Consider the following 7,832-nt stretch of genomic DNA (forward strand, 5'->3'; position numbering starts at 1 on the left):
TGTGGTAGGAGGTTGATATTGGACAACAATCTTTGGCTCTTTATGTAGAGGCCCTAGTTTTCCATAGGATTTCACAGAAGGAGGTAACTTTCCAATATTAAATGATTGTGCCATGGTGGTTTCACCATGTCCTTGATCTTGGATTGTAATATTACCTATTTTTAATTTATCCAATGTCTAAGAATCTACACATTGTGAGGATATAGATGATAGTGCTTCTCTATTGATTGTAATTGGTTGTGCAGGGGTCCCTTTTAGATTGGCACAAAGTTGGAAATGATTTAGATCTATAGGAATGGTGACTTATGCTCCCTTGAAAGGATATTTTAGATACTGATGATAGGTTGAGGGAACTACTTTAATGACATGTATCAATGGATAACTTAGAATCATGTTGTAAGGAAGATCTAGGTCCAAGACTTGTAGTGATATGGTCTTAGTGACATGACCAACTCTGATAGGAAAAACAATGACACATTTGGAAAGGAATTCTACATCATCATATGCCTTTATTGTTATTTTCTTGGAAGGATCTATATTATTTTCTATGTATCCGATAACTATTATATCCCTCAAAGTACAAATATTCATTCCCACTCCACCATCTTTTAAGACTCATTTGATTTACAATCATACACAAAGACTTCTAAATGTAAGGGATCACTGTGATGGGGTTTTTTGTGAGGGATACCATTTTTGGTGAAAATAATAGGGCGTGGGAGAAATATTAGTCTATCATAGACTAAAACTAGTCAACATTTATATCTATGGGAACTGTGGATTCTTTTAAGTCTTTATCTAGGATTTCTCTATGTGTAGGTGATATGCGCAACAAATCAAGAATAGAGATTTGTGTGGGAGTCTTACCTAGGTGATCAAGGAGATTGTATCTACTAATCACTTGTGATGTATGAGGAGCTCCTTGAAAAATGACCTTGGATCATCAAGTAGTTATTGCACATTGGAAATTTTGATGCTTAACACTTATGGTTGATACATGATCTTCTAATATTTAGATACAATTCATTGTATACTGATGGGAAGTGTTAGCATGATTGACATTGCCTTTGGGGTCAAAAGTAGAAGTGGAGGCTTTTCCATTGCAATGATCAAGGAAAGGAGTCTTGAATATATTATGATCTACATTAGAGGATGTTGTGGGAGGTTCTATTTCAACCAATCCTTGGTCAATAAAATTTTGTATAAGGTATTTTAACCGATAACAAGGAGTTTTGTGTCCTTTTGTTCAGTGATATTCACAATCAAGATTTTCATTCCATCACCCTAGTTTAACCATGGGTTTATTTATTATTTCAGGCAACTGAATAAGATTTAACTAAAGTAGCTATTTCAATACAGATTCAATGGGTTCATTCAATGGTTTGAATTTTTGGGGAGGTACATCTCTAGATCTAGCAGGCATACGCTACTAGTTTTGCTGCATCATATTTGCTATTTGGTTTTGTTGCTGGGTATTTGGTTGTTGAAATGGTACATTAGGTTGATTTTGTCTTTGATATTAGTTGTATGTTTGGATATTTGGTTGTGTAGGTCCTTTTAAAGTGATTTTAGTCTACGCATTGCTATCTATTCATGTGTCAACAACCCCATCATTGGTAATGTTCTTGTTCTGGGACCAGAATTTATTTTTATCATTCAAATTATTGGGATTGTTATTATTTTCTTTGAAAATCATAATGACTCCTTTTTGAATAAGAGCCTTCTCAATGTTTATTCCTTTCTTAACGAGTTTATTGATTATGCTAGGACATTTAATTTTTTACTCGTACATCAATTCTAGTATTAGGTTAGCACTAAACAAGTTTACTTGTTGTTCTTTGGGGATGTCAAGTGAGCATCAACTAACCAAGTTACACCAATGTTGCAAGAATTTTATGAAGGATTCCCCTATTTTTTGTTTAGTGGTGCACATATCAGTTGTGGTGATTTCATTGTCAATATTGAAAGTGAAGTGTGTAACAAATTTTGTAGCTAGTTCATTCCATGTCTTTATGTTGCTAGACAATTTTGCATACCAATCCATGCCCTGTCTTGAGAGACTTCAGGGGAAAAGTCGCATAATGTATGTCTCATCATATGATCCATAGTATTTCCTTTTCCTTTGTATTTATCAAACTTTGGCACACTAATTTTTTTAGGAAAAGGAGGCTTGTGCAAACTTTTATCAAAGGGATTAGGATATAGATCTTGCGATGTATGAATCTTTTTTACCACTTTAGTTTCTAACACTTCCACTTGTTTTGATAGTTTTTAAATCTGTTGGGTCATCTCATCAGAAGGTCCTTGTCTTAGAGGTTCTTTATTATAGTTGGATGACCTCGACGTCGATATGTCGTACCCCCAAATGGGTTTTTCTCTTGATATTCAATGATGGTTGATCATGGAGTACTTGCTATTGACCTATTAGGATTTGCATGTTGTGTCATAGTAGGGTCTTGGTATTGGCTTTTTTGTTGTGGTTTTTGATACTAAATTATGAACTAAACTTGGGGTTTTTGATATTGAAATATAGCTTGACCTGGTTGTTGATATTGAACATTAGGTTATATTTGGGGTTTAAAGTGTGTTGCATGTTGAACAGGCTGTTGGACTTGCATTGTTGGCACTATCGGTTGGTAAAATGTTTTCAATTTTTGTTGCACACCTGACTAAACAACTTGTTGAATTTGGGGAGCTTGTTGCTGTAATACCCTAAAACTGGTCATCTAAACCATGGGCCTCTAATCTCGACAACATCACCAAGGTCCTAACCAAAGACAATTAAACCAACTTTGAGCACATTAATTAATTCTTTAATCATCAAATATTACATGGAAAATTAATTACTCAATATTAATTAAATATTTATTTAATTAATTGAATCATTCCAAGAAAATCATTTTGATCAATTATCCTAATTAATTTATTAAATATACTAGCATATTTAATTAATTAATAAATTTGTCATTTAATCATGCAAAAAAGGAATTAATTTATTACAAAAGAGGAATTAATCACAAAGCAAGAGTTAAATTGAAAATAAAATAAAAGAGTTAAATTGAGAGAGAAATCAAACTTGAGATATTATCTCTTTTTCTAAATTTAGAACTTGAAATTAGAAAATCAATTAAATTGAATTATTCTCTAAAATTGGAACTCAAGGCTTTTCAGAAAAAGAAGTTCAGCTGCATTAAAAGACCCTTTTCTTGAATAAATCAAATGATTGCATGGAATTACCTATTTTTATCACAAGTGCATGGAATAAATTAATTCTTATTTCTAATGCAACTTGAACTTCTTATCTGAATGCATTTCAATTAAACTATAATTGGAATCTATCTCAAAGTTGACTGAACCTGATTTCTCAATTATTTTCAATTAATCCTAAATTGAGCTTTTTCTTTATCTCTCTTGTAATTATCTATAAATTCAGCCTTCAACTCTCATTCAAATCACCCCAGAGATATTTGAGAAACACCTTGGAGATTATTATTATGCTATTTTTTCTCTGGATTCATTGAAGATATTGTTCCATTTTATTATTTGCATCTTAGTTTAGTTTATTTCATTATTGCTTGAATCACTATTGCTTGAATTATTCATCCATCTTGCATCCATATAGTTTAATATCATGCTCCTATAGATTAAATCCTTCATCTTGGTGTAGTCTAGTCACTGGTATTGCTTATAAAAATATGAGAGCAATCTTATACTTGCATCTTTTAGAAGGCAATTAGTGGCTTTGTTATGGTTTATTATTTATTGATTATTGATTTACTAACCATACATGTAATGACTTAATTGAAGTGTTGTGCCTATAGCTACCAAACTCTTTTTCACTTTTTCACACACAGTTGCATCTATTCTTGGACTTGCATTGTTGGTGTTGTCCATTGGTAATGTGTATTTAGTTGTTGTTGTTGAGTCACTGATGATGTTGGTCCAATAGATTGATAGGCCAATTGTTGTTGCAATTTAGATTGGGTTCTTGATTGCATTGTTGGGTGTGTTTTCTAAGTAGCAATTTGTTGATCTTAAACGGTTGGTCGTGAATACCCCAATTTCTTAAAAAAGCTTTCAAGCCTTTCAAATTTGTGTTTCCACTATTTGGGAGGTTTTATTTGAGGTATCATCTTTGTATCAATTTGTGATATCATGTAACTTGATTGACTATATTGTGCATTGATATTTGTTTGTAACATGGAGGTAGACATACTCATTTGTGGTGTAGCAACTGGTTGTTTAGATTTGTGTGATTTTTTTTTTTAATCAGATTGAACATTTATGGCTATTTTAGAAGAGGTCATTTGCAAAACAGAAGCACCCTGTTATGTTTTGACATTTTGTCCCAAAAATGGGATGTATGGCATTCCTAAGGTAAATATGTCTTGAGCCATTTATTGTTAACTGACTTGATGAATGTTTAGTATCTTGTGTTGAAACATGCTTGCAAATGTTCCTTTCATCACTTCTATTATTGGTACCACATATGGGTTTTCTTGAGGTATCGATGATGTTGTATTAAAAAAAAGATTATCAAATCATTCAAATGAAGATGTTGAGGGAATTTGAAAAGTTAATTTCTTATGAGGCATTTTCCCCAAGGTTTTGTTTTTAGTCTTTGGTTCCAAAACAGGTTCTATGACATGACTAGTTTTCTCTTGTTGTGAGACAGGGTTTGTTTGAACTTGTTGAGGGACAAAGGGTGTTTGTTCATTTATACCAAGTTGGCACTCATATTCATGTAGAGTTTGATATTCAAGAACTGACACCATTTCCTCTATAAGAAGTTTAAATTATTGCATGAGATCCTTAAAGATTATTTAATCTACAATTTCTAAAATTGAATGATCATTTAGAGTCTTATCCATTTCTGTCTACAAAGTGTGACTCCCTTGTGAGGAATTTGAATTTGATGAAGATGGTGATTCAGGTTGAATAAAACCAAAGTCAAGTAAAAAAATTGGTTCTATTTGTGATGATAACCCTTGTTGGACACAACCTTGAGATGATTGACCATTGTTAAGATTTGATGACAAATTCATTGGAGATGTGAACAAAATAGTCTTATTTATTCAAAAGTTGGTCCTAATCTTGATTGTGTTGTATCATGTTGTGGTTGGGTAGTTATGATTGAACACATATTTGTACTAGAACTCAGTTGTGTAACATTACTTATTAGTTTTGGATTTTATCAGGACCTTCTCAATGTTGTCTCATCCATTATTAATTTGTGTTGCTTTCTAGTTACTTGGGATCTTGTTTCAACCATATACACTTTGGACTTGGCATTTTTTTAATTTTTTGGGATTATGGAAAGTTTTATGAAATGAGATGCAACTTATGGAATCAACCTTTGTTTTTGGATTTTTGTATTTTGGAGATTTTGGAATTTGGACAAATGCAACTTAGGGATGACAATGCACCTAGATTTTTTTTGGATTTTTGGAGATTTTGGACAAATGCAACTTAGTGATGACAATGCACCTATTTTTTTTAGATTTTTGGAGATTTTGGGAAATCTTTAAAACTACAAATCTAAAGGTGCAACCCTAAGAAATTGAAATAAAGTCAAGACCTCTGAAGGATAAAATTGATAGATAAGGACTAAGTTGTAGCTATCGCTAAATAAGGAGATAGGGTTTTGATTTGATAGTGATTTTGTCATGCCCAAAATTTAGGGCAAGAATGGAATAATTTTTTTTTTAAACCATAACTTTTAAAAGCATTAATTCAACGAATATAAAATGCTACAACATGTTTTGTCTTAACTATGTTTAGATTAACTTTATCTACTAGCTCAAATATTCGAAATTAAATAAAATTAAATGCGTAATTCTAAATGAATGATTTTATTGTCTACTCGAATTTAATAAGTCAACTAATTTGGATAATTAACTAGTGCAGGCAAATTAACCTCCGATAGCCATTAATTGATTTTAGAAAGCCAAATTAAAAGTATTCTCCTAGCATCCATTTTAATCCATAATTGAAATGTGCTTAAATTAAATTAATTAAAATTAAATCTCAACCTTTTTTAAAAAAAAAAAAAAAAAAGATATACCCCTAGGTTGAATTAACAAAAATAATGTTTACATTTATATACAAATACACATCTAAATATATAAATTTAATTTCCTTAACAATTTCCCAAACTTTATGGAAATAAAGCCATGCAAACCCTAACTAGGGATTTTCCATTATAAAATGTCCTTAATCAAAAGAATAGTGTTACCATTTCTTTTATAATTATTTATTACCCTAGCCCTACCCGGGCTAGGGTTTAATATTTTTCTTGCTTTAGAGTTTTGGTGCAAGGCCGAACTGGGGAGATCCGACGGTGGCCATGGCTGAAGAGGGGCACAATATAGAGAAGGGGGATGGTGTGGCTGACGCCTCCCACTGTGCAATGCATAGTGGGCTCGGCCCCGCTGACCACTATGCATTGCACAGTGGGAGGCGCTGCCGACCCCTGTGCAAAGCACAGTGGGCTCGGCCGAGGACATAAAAAAAAATTTATAATTTAAAAAAAAAAAAAACTAACAAAGGGTTTTGTTTATATATATATATGCATTTTTATGTGTATGCAGGTATATATACATTTATTTTCATGATTATTTAAATCAATGTATTCTATATAAATATATATAAAGATCTACAAGTAAATTGTATGTCTATAAATTATTTATTTATATAAATATATATAATTTATATGACAAAAATTATGTAATGAATAAATCCTAGTATTTTGATTTTAGATATGTATTCCAACAGAATACTAAAATATGATATTGTTTTCTTGTTAATTTATTTCCTTTCGTAAAAGCCCTAGATGTAAAGATACAATAGATGGATTAATAAAATTTCTGATTCATTTACAACAAGAGTATAGTACTTTTTTTTTTTTCATTTAAACTATTTACTGTAGGTGTTTTATTTCAATCTTCAACTATAAAAATGACTAGATTTAATAATTCTACCTACAACTAATAAATCTAGATTCTATTTAAATAAAAACTATAATAGACTAAGATCTTCATTTCTTGCAATAATTAAATTGACAGACTTTGCAAAAATCTACAACAGCTATTTAAATGACAGATTTGGATACTTTATAGTTAAAGCATAGATGTACTTTCTGTAATAAAAATAAATAACATAATTAACTAATCCTAAAACAACAACTAAATTAAATAAATAATTTATTAACTTAAACTATAGAGATGGTTATGATAAATTTAGATTTTATTTTCTGCATTTGAAATAAAACCACAGATAAAATAAAATCATAGATTTAATTAAAATACTTTTACATTTCCATGTATAATCCTAAATGCTTTTATATTTCAGCCTTTGCATGCATGCAAAATCAATTCTATTTCTTTTCAATTAAATAAAAGAATAAATTTAACTCATTTCCTTTCAAGAGATATTAAATACTCTACAAGATTTATCCTCAACTTTAGGACTAGAACTTAGAAATAAACGATTTATATTTTCTACAAAATAACATGATATTTTCTGCATATATATAACAAATAACATATCCCCAAGTCTTTATTTCTATTTTACAAATAGCCTTTTTTTTTTTTCAAACAAATGAGGACTTTTCAAAGGGTATTAATTACATTTACAACATTTTTCCTAAATCAACATCTTCCGCCATAACTGCATGCCCTGATATTTCTTCTAACAATCTGCAAGTAAATCAAACTGGCCATGGAGTGCTCACCTCCCAGCCTAGGCTAACTGGTAGCCACCCTTGAGCTTGGAGAACCAAGCCCTAGATAGGTAACGAACATGCAAACAAAAAAAGATAGAATGCACATAAA

This window comes from Cryptomeria japonica, chromosome 5 (assembly GCF_030272615.1).
Source record: "Cryptomeria japonica chromosome 5, Sugi_1.0, whole genome shotgun sequence".
Lineage (NCBI taxonomy): Eukaryota > Viridiplantae > Streptophyta > Pinopsida > Cupressales > Cupressaceae > Cryptomeria > Cryptomeria japonica.